Source organism: Pseudopodoces humilis, chromosome 17, assembly GCF_049639895.1.
Source record: "Pseudopodoces humilis isolate 2021_Gansu_Grassland_sample_001 chromosome 17, ASM4963989v1, whole genome shotgun sequence".
Classification (NCBI taxonomy): Eukaryota; Metazoa; Chordata; class Aves; order Passeriformes; family Paridae; genus Pseudopodoces; species Pseudopodoces humilis.
This window is the reverse complement of record NC_142216.1, coordinates 4,125,844-4,136,145: the sequence shown is the minus strand read 5'-3', so window position 1 is coordinate 4,136,145 and position 10,302 is coordinate 4,125,844.

The window sequence follows — 10,302 nt, the reverse complement described above, 5'->3', positions numbered from 1 at the left end:
AAAGGAGAGATAAAAAAGAAAAAGAAAAAAATAGAATTCAGAACTTCTGCTGTCATTATGAAGCATCTTACCATAGCCTCCTCCTTTATTTTTCCCTTTGTTTATTCTGCTTCACCACGAAATTCACTCGTGTAACAATTTACATGAATTAACTTGTGCCAACATTAACCTCTTGTGCCTTCCCAGAGCTGGAAACATTCTTCAATTTTAAAGCAGAGTTGTTTTCAGAATGTACTAAAAAGCCACTATTTGGGCTTACTTCTAAACCAGCAAATTGCAGCTGAGATCTGCAGCAGACCAGCACAGTGCAGCCCCAGCCCTGCTCCATCTGCAGCTGCTGGCAAGTGAAACCAGAGGCCATTAAGAAAGCTAATGCTTAGCCATTTTTGTTGATGGATTCAGCACTAGAACAATATTTTGCAGGGAAGCTGGACAAAAATGCTGTTAGTTCTCATTAGAGATGGAAGAACTTTGTGAAGCTAGAGGTTTTTGCAAATCAATCATATTGCTTTTTAGGTACACAAACTGAGTCTGACTTCACAAACCATTTTTTTTTTCCCTGTCATTGAATTCCCAGGGGGTTTCCCCCTCCCCACACCACCAATGATTAATAAAAAGGGGGAAAAAAAAATCAAAATGTTTTTCTATCTCAGAGGAAACTTATTCCTTATGCTAGCCATAGTAATGCCACCCTTTGAAAGAATAAACCTTGCAAAAAATAGGATAGGGTCTCTCACCGTTGTTTTTTAAGTTCTGTTTTTCTCAATTATGTTTTTAATTCTCTTTCTTTTCCTTTGTGATCACTCTGTGTTCCCATTTGTGTGCTAGTCCAGGCCCTCTCCTTTGCACTCGTGCTTTCCTCACTCATAAATAAATTTCCCTTTGAGGTTTCCATTTGAGTCCAGTTTTCTGTTCCATTTTTTCATATAAAATGAGTTGGTGTGTTTACTAAATCTTACGGATCGTTAAGTGCCATTGTAATAAGGCCTCTGTGGAAAACATTTGTATTTTCTAAGAGCCCGTTGTGCTGTTATTGTAGCTGAGTACCCAAGCCTCCAGCGAGAGGAAACTCAAGATGCAGAAGGAAGGGGAAGATGCCAGACAGATTTACTGGGGGCTAACAGGCCTTTGGAGCCCATAACCCTCCTCATCTTCGCAGTGCTGGCAGCTCCACTCTCCCATCAGCTCCGTGCAGCTGACTGGCCCGTGACCAATACATCTGGCACAGGAGCTGCTGGAGCAGAGAAAGTGCAGAAAATGCCTCTTTTTCTCCTCTCACTGAATCCTCCCCTCCAAGTTGGCTGAGCATTTCTCCCCAGAGGGAAACATGCCTGCCCCTGGCACACCGTAGCCTGGCTTCATGCCATGCTCTTGGCATGAGCGCTGCACACCTGACCCAAAAGGTGAGCCTGTGGGCAGGCTGGAGAGGTGGAGAGGGGAGGACCTGCCCTTTCAGGAAGTGGTGGGATTGTGGCCATGAAGAACAGCTCCTCTGCCCCCATCAGGGAATAATTCTGCCCATCTTATTGCAAAAACCTCATATACTCTGCAAAAACCCTTCTGCATGGCCGGCCCTGGCATACTGATGCAGTACACACCCTGTGCTGTGATGGCACTGAGTCCTTGGATGGGGGGGTTAGAACATGCTCCAGCTTTGCAAAACATGCCTTTAAATATTTATTCTAAGTGTATCTGTACCATTGTGTGACTAAACCTTCTCCATTATTCACAGCAATAGATCCGCTTATCATAATGATGTGCTGTCTTTTGAGCATTAAATACAACCCTCATGTTGCTGTTTGAGGGGTTTTTTTTCCCTCATTCTTTTAAAAAATACTGAGCTATAACAGTCTGTTCCTTACTGAATGAGCTGCCGCTCATAAGTGAGCAATCAGCATTATCTAAATAAATGAAATATTCTTTGGGGCTCAACAAAACGCTTGTTAGGTTGAAACTAATCTGTAGGAAATGAATGGTGTTTGTTGGTCTTTGAGGGCACAGAAGAGATTCAAGCTCGTGTTAGTATTTCCAGCAGTGCCAACATAAATGTGCAAGTCTCTAAGATACAGAGCTTGTTATTATTATCAGATGAGGGCTGGAGAGAAATGTGGTGTTATGTAATTCAGAATTACTACTTAACATGGAAATGGGCTGCAGAACACACTCAGAGAGTCTGGTTTAAATGTGGTGCTCTTTAGTGGCAGAGGGAGCAGCCTGGGAAACCAGGGGATCCCAGGATGCTGCCAACTCAAACTGCTCCACCAAAGTTCGTGGAAGCCACCTGGACTCAGCACCCTTGGAAAATGAGTCCAGAATATGATTTCCTGAGTGGCTGTTGTGTGTTTTGCACTACTGTGGGCAGGAGCCACTCTCTAGAGGGCCATAAAAAAAGAGTGTTCTTTGATAGCTCACCTGGCTGGCACTACCATGGCCCCAAAAACTTGGAGAAAGTTCCATGGCTTTCAAACCCCATAATTTCCCAGAGACCACCATGCAGCTTTATTATAAAACTTTTGATTGAAAACATGCAAGATGTTTCTTTCACACCACTCCAAGGCCGAGCTTTGGCTCTTTGCTCTTGTGTTGGACAACCACTCACCCACAAAATGCTGAAACAGGCAGTGAACCTGCTGGCTGCACTCTCACCTTCCTTCCACCAGCATGGTGGTTTCTATATTGCTTCAAATTTTATGTTCTGCGTTTCTTTTTATGCCAAAATACCTTCTTCAGAGTAACGGGCAACTTTGTTTTCTTGTGCATTCTGAGATTCTTCCTCGAGTAGTAGTGAGAGGAGACATGGTCCAGTGCTATGAGTCAGGGGTTATTCTTGTGTGACAGGATCCTCCTGGGAGATCTTGGCAACCCATTTAGGCTGAAATAAAGGTGTTGGGAACATTTGCCAGGTGAGGTGCCCATTTGAACTGCTCTTGCAAAGAGGAAGGAAGCTGTTTAAGGCAGATATTTAAAGTTAGACTTCTGGAGATGAATGCCATCTTCAGGAGTTAAGAGGTGAAAGTTGGAGACCTGGACTGGTTTCTGACCATCTGCTGGGGTGAAAGGATCCGTTTTCCTTCATATGACTCTGAGCTAAAATATTTCCCCTAACAAACTTCTGGGTACAAAAGCAATTTGCAACTTAGAGGGGAAAAGACCTGACATTTTAAAGGCAAACTATCAACTAAAATAAAGTGAAAGGATTATTATGTGCATATGAAGGATGGGGAATAAATGAGATATTTGTGACATATACAGATTGTTCGTGGAAAAATGATTGCTATGAGTAACATGAAAATTAGCGCCGTGCTGCACTTTGGCAAGTTCACGTCTCTGCTTCTATCTTTAGAGCTTGCTTTTGTAGTATGGCCATCTCAGTAGTGCCTGAGGTTTCTTTTACTCTCTCTCTTTGAGCATACTCCTTTTGGACATCTGAAGTGGTGCAGTTCCTGGCTCTGGAGTCTCAGAACTGAGACCTTACAAAGGTTTCTGCCAGGGTGAAAAGCCTGAAAATCCAGTTGGCAGAATTTCCTCAGGACCAAGCTGCTGGTGGACCAGTGCTCCCTTCTGTGTCCCCAGACCTACAACACTTAAAATTGAGCATTGATGTCCTTCAAATGTGCCTTCAAATGGAGGCAGCAATGTGCCTTCAGAGCCCTGCAGCCTCTGCTCAATGTTTAGCAAGGTCTTATCTGCCACCAAAGCCAAAGTGAAGCACACCCCTGCACGCTTTCTTGGGCCTTCTGAGGGGTCATTGCAGTCCCAGACCAACAGCTCTGCCTTTCCCAGACGTGCTAATTTCCACCATCAGTCTGTCCCTCAAAATAAACACATTGACTGTTTCTTAAACTGGAAAACCATGCTGGAAAGAGGATGAAAAACCTCAGAGGAGAGAAGTGTGAAAAACGATGATTATTAGGAGGTCCAAGACAAAGGAAAATAGAGCTGCATTGTCTCTGAGCATCATGTTTGTGCTAAGAACTTGTAGCACTTTTTAGTTTTGTTTTGCTATCTGCCATTGACTGTCACATTTCACAACTTAAGAAACATGTTATTTCTTTGTTTATTTTGTCAGTCTTAGTCTCTGGAGGGAAATTATATCACTGTTTCAGTGGAATAGATTTAATTTGTTTGTGTCTTGTTGTCTATAGCATCTATCTAACTACTTATCTCTGAAGTTACCTCTCAGTCAAAGGTTTTCTGTTTCGTTCACATTTTAACAGGAGGGAATTTGCACTTGATTGCTTTGAACACTTCCTAAGTTTGGTCAGCTATCTATGTATTTATTTTTCTGTTCTAGTGAGGGAAAATGGGAATTTAAAATGTATGGAGCCAGCAGAGGTTTAGCTGTGATTTGTTTCTAATGTAGAGGAAAATTGCCCAAGTAATCTTATCCCATTCATACAACTAATATGGCCATGAGCCTCTGATGTGTTGAACAGTAAACACCACCCAACATACCCTTAAGAACTGTGGCTTAAAAGATTTCTTATTTTCCATCACACGCTTCCAGCTTTCGATGAATAAATATCAGGTCCTGCTTGCACTAATGTCCATGGGAGTTTTCATGGGTTTAAAAGAGAGTAATAGAAGTTCCTGGTTTATAAGCATATTTTATAAAAATGATAGTTATCATGGATTATGGAGTTAAATGGTAACACTGGGTAGCTATGTGAGGGGAAAAAAATTCTGATACAAGCCAGATACAGCAGCCAATTCAGATTGAGAATGTATAAACCCACTATCAACATTTGGGAAAGGGAGGCCATGCATCCTCCAACAAATGAGGGCTGGATATATGGAATAAATTCTTACTTTATTTCCTAAAAACCAAAAATTGAGATACCCATGCAGGGAAATGCTCTGACCTGTGTGATACGGGAGACACTTTGGATGAATGTGGCAATTCGTTTGGGCTTTAATAGCTGTCAACTGGGTCAGCTCACTCACACCTCCAGCAACGTGATCTTTGAGTGAATTTATATCTAGGTGCAGATAGAGAGAGATGCACACATCAAAACCCAGGAGTAAGTGTTGAGAAGATGCAGAAAATGAGGAGGCTTGGAGAAGATGAGGGAGAAGAAGAATTACATGTATCACCTTCCATACAAGACCACAAGAAGTCAAATCTTGTCCCCTTGTCATCATTGGTGCAATTTTCATCTGCCACACATTTAAATCTCTTTAATCAAAGTCAGTGTGAAGCACACAGGTTAGGATTGAAGCCAGTCTTCACAGAACTTTAGTGACCCTCCTAATCTTTTCTAATCAAAATATCTTGTGACATTTGGCTGCAGTATCTCACACCTGACACCAAGCAAACTGTTAAATGGTAATTTAACACATGGTCTTGCAGGACTTTTAATGGATCAGAACTCCTACCTTGCCTCAACCTTTTGCAATGGTTTGAGAAATAAGCAGTTGATTAGCTTGGGGTCCTTGAGAAGGGATGGGTTTAGGCAATATCCCCACTGTATTTCATATTTATATCCTGTAAAATTCTTTCCTGAATAAACAAGTATTAAATGTTGCTCGTTAATCTGATGAAATCTACACATGGTTTGACTACAAGCCTGTTTCTTATATGCCATTACCTCCTCTGCCACATCCCCACCATTCCTTTGAATCCTGTCCAGATCCAGTGGCTGTTGAATTTACATTCTCCTCTGGGCTGTTAATGAGTATATTGATTAATACTGGCTCCGGTATCAATCCCCGTGGGAGAACAATTGATACTTCTCTCTCTTTTGACACAAAGCCATTGATGATAAGTCATTGGCTCCTTGCTGTTGGATAGATTTTTGTCTACCTCATTGTGTTATTATGCAGGCTATGCAATCCCAGCTTTCCTATTGAGTTCATGGGTAGAAAAAACCTAACAATTTACTAAAAATCCAACTATGTTATGTCTGCTTTAATTAATTAAATTCTCAGTATTATTGGACCTGAGCTTCCTTTCATAGACCTGTACCAGCTATTACATGGATCCACACAATCTTGGCCATTTCTGTCAGGTTCTATTTCTATAAAATCATAGGATAATTTAGGATGGAAGGTCATCTGCTCCAAGCCTGGATCAAAACAGGTTCTGTTAGGTCAGATTGGTCAGGGTTGTGTCCAGTCAAGTCTTGAGCACCTTCAGTGGTGTGGCTACTCAAGCTTTCTGGGTAAGATGCCCATTTTCATGCCTTGTGATTCTTTAGATCTGGCATTTCATGGCATTACCTCATTCCAGCTCCCAAACTGGTGCACAACAGATACAGCAGCGCTTGTTTCCCTTTGCCAAAGGCAGTGTCTGTAAGGACAAAGCTCCTATTTCAAGTTTTAGTGGACCCACACACACTGGGACAGGAGAATGGACCCACCAGCTCAAAGAACTACCCAGGACATCCCTGCTGTGCCCTGCGAGTGCCATCCTCCTCCTGGACCTGTCCCCTTACCGAGCACCCTCAGCACAGCTTACGTAAATATTTGCACACTTTGGAGCAAATACTCCTTATCTAATTATCTTCCTAAGTGATGAGGATGTGGGAAAAGAGCCCCTTCTTTGATGCCTCTGACATGATAAACATTCAGCTCCAGTAACTGAGGCCTGGTACAGTCAGAGCCCTTACAGGGGAGGAGTGCTTAAGCAAATTATATCTCAATGGAATCAATAGGACTTTGGCACTTGCTGAATGTTTAAGCACGTGCTGAAGTGTTTACTATTCAGCCCCTCATTTAGCTCCCGTTTAATTAAACAGAATCAGATTCTCACAGAAGTAAATCACAGGAATTTCTCCCAAAGGAGCTTTCCCAGTTTGCAATAATTGAAGAGTTGATCTAGTGTCCCAGCTCTACATCTTTTTTTTTTAAACATCTAGGTATCTGTCTATCTACCTAACCTGTATTATTTTTACCTCCAAATAGATAAACTATTCAAAGGAGAGGTACTGTCAGAAGGAGCCAAGAGGGACACAGGTTTCCTCAGTTACAAACGAAGTTCTGAGCCTTTGGTAAATGAAATGAAACTTTTCTTATATAATTGTTGTTCAAGTCTAAGCTGATATAAGCATCTCTGCTTCTCCTGATACAGGCAAGGATTTCTTTGGAACTTTAGTGCTTCCACTCCAGATAAAAGCAAGTCATTTGCTGCTTTCATCATGTCACTACTAATTTCCAAACAGTCAAACCTGCTGCTAATTTATTTACTGAACACTGAAGCCCTGTTAGCAGGGGCTGCTACTGAAACTGCTTTCTGGCCTTCGGCTTTTGTTTGTTGACAGCCTGATTTCCCAGTAGGCCATTTCCACCTGTGTTTCTGTTGTTTTTAGTGCATGTCTTTCTTTCTTCTTCCCAGTGAGTGTCTCCCAAATGGCTCCTGAAGGGTTTCTCATCTTCCCTCGCTCTCTCATCCCCTTCTCCCTCCCAGCTGCAAGGACTCTCAGCTCTGCTTTCAGTCATTCTGCAGTTAGTGGTTGTCTACACTGCTGAGCTCCCATGGGGCACTAATTTTTGTTTCAAGGACAAGATTCAAAAGAGTTTGCTACACACAGGTTGCAGGGTGCACCTTCAGATGTGCCTTCAAATAGACTTTGGAGATTTGAATATATGAGCTTCTGAAAATCAGTTTTTAAATTGCAAGGGAGGCCTATTAAGTGCTGTAAATTTTTTTTTTTGCTTTTCTATTTTAAAAGCTGCATTAAAAAAAAAGTGATTTTTTTTTTTCCCTTCCTTTCTCCCATGACATTGGGTGGAAATAGAAGTTAGGAGACTGCCATTTCCCTTTAACTTCATGCATATCAAAGGCAGAGAGATGACAGGATAAAATGATTCAGAGAGTGGCCTGCATACTCGGTGTCTGGAGGAGCCAGTGAAGAAAGATATTGAGATGTTTCAGTGGTTTCTTTGCAACAAGTCAGTGTGCCAGGAGCTTTAAGTGTGCAAGAAAGGTTCTAAGATGATTTCCATGAATAGAAAAATTCAGAGGCTGCACAGCTCTAAGAATTTATGTTTTAAGATATTATTTTAGTTTTGTATTTCTTGATACTCCCTTTATTTCATACATAACTTCTGGTTAACACTTAATTTATCTCAACTCCAGAAACGTGTAAATCCTACTGAGATCCATTTTGAGAGGACACAGGGATACTCACAGCTACTGTCTGGTACACTGGCTTCAAAAATTCTCCTTTGTTTGCATTCTAAATTCAAGTGAGATTTTATGCCTCAGTTTTGAAGTCTTGGTTTCTAATAAAGTCCATAAAAATCAATACAACTGCTTCTCTATTGGCCTAAGCTTGGAACTGCAGACTGGGGGAGTCTTCTGGTTGGAACTGGTGGGCCCTTGATTTCTCAAACCAGATGTTCATGTCTAGGCAGTACTCCTGGTTTATTTTTTTTCTACTTTGCCTCAGCTACTCACTTTTAGAAGAGAGGTGCTAAGACTGCCCTGCCCCAAACAGGCACTGAAATTGTTCAGAAACAAATATGGGTGGGAGAATTTTCAAAACATCATTGGAGCAAAGCTGAGGGGGTGAAGCTCTGGTGCCACCCCTGCACACACACCCAGAGGCTCAGCACTGCAGCGATAATCCACTGACCTTGAGTGAGTCCCTTAGCTGCTGTGTCTCTCCATTTCTCAATAATATTGCAATAAGACTAATATTTACTTTCCTCACAGCCACATAGTAGTCAGAATGAATGAATGTTTATAAAGGACTTGTGAGTCCTTGGATGAATGGTCCCATAGAAGTGCTAAGCAGAGCGTGCATTGTCATTTCCTTGTAGATAAATACATATCATTTACATGGCTGTACAGAGCTGTTCTCACAAGCATATGCAATGTCTCATCTCAGTGCACTCAGGGTAGCACAGGATATAAGAACAAACCCAACAGTCCTTGACAATTCATGTCATTTTGCTTTGAAACGAGTATATTTTCTGGGGGAACAGAGCTTATCATGTAATCTCCAATGAAAGTTATGTTCTGCCTTTTTACAGTTGCCATGATGCAAATGTCATTTGTACTCTCCTTCTTTATGAAAGTTAACAGTTATTTAAGAGATCAAAGTTAATTATCACTAAGGAGATCATTTTTACCTATCAACCCACTTTTGTAACCCCACTATCACAAGTAGAAGCTTTATGCTAATCAGTTTTCTAATTTCCATAAATTACTGATAGAATTACTTTTTTTTCCCCAGCATGAAAGTAGATCTGTTGGTGAAAGCTCTTGAGAGGTAAAAAGACAGAGAGAAAATGAGGTGAGGTGCATTTTCAAGAGTTTACCAGCTGAATGTGGGACCAAGGAAATAAAATCCAAATCATTAGTTCCATCACACCACCAAAAGTTGTAGATGCTGCAGCTTCCATGCACTGCAGAAATCTGACGCACACACATTGTTTCAATTTAACGTGGTGATAGAATGGAATTGAACGTGAGGATCACCGTGTGACCCTATTACATGTGAAGTGTCTCTATTAGAGCTGCAGAGACAGCATGCCAGAGGAGCTGAAATGTGTTGGTAGAAACAAACAGATATACCTGTTTAAAAGCAGCAGTCAGAAACTCTGCAGTGTGATCCAAGCATGTTCTGCTGGAGAGGGCAAAATAGTCTATCCTAGGGGAAGATGATATTAAGAAAGAAACCCTTTCCACTCCATCACAGCCCTTTCTGTGCACTGAGCTTGCCAAATGGAAGCTGCTGCTGCTGCTGCTGTGGAAGTTGTTACTGCTATGACTGACAGCTGCTGTAAAATAACCTCAGCTACAGCATGGAAGGAACAATAAGAACTCAAAATTAAACAGATGCGGATATTTTGGGTATTCCCTTGGTCTAAAAGTTGAGTAAAATAATTGCTTAGTAATTAACAAGCTTGTTGCTGTGCTGCTTCAGCCTTTTAGACTGATGCTGATGAGTTCCAACATAAATTAAATCGTCTCCAACACAGAGTCTGCAACCTAAACTTGTATCCGTGCCTCACCTGAGCAACTCCACACTTGTGGAGCTTCATTTGGAGCTGGCAACAGAGCAGTTCACCTTCCAGAGGGCATCAGCAGATTCTCCCTAGAATAAGGAGGGACCTGCATTGTCACACTGACGTGCCAGTGCCTCCTGTCCTCACCTCTGTACCTGTGGCAGTTTCTGCAGTGGTGTTTTTAAGCAAGCTGGAGAGTCCAGCTGCTGGTCTGCCATCTGCCTGAAGCACTTTCCTTCTCCAGGAAGGAACTGGCAACAAGGCAAAGCCCAGGGCCCCCAGTGACACGAGCAGCACCACATCCCCTCTCTCTGCCACAGGCACCCCACATCCCCCAGGGCTCTGTCT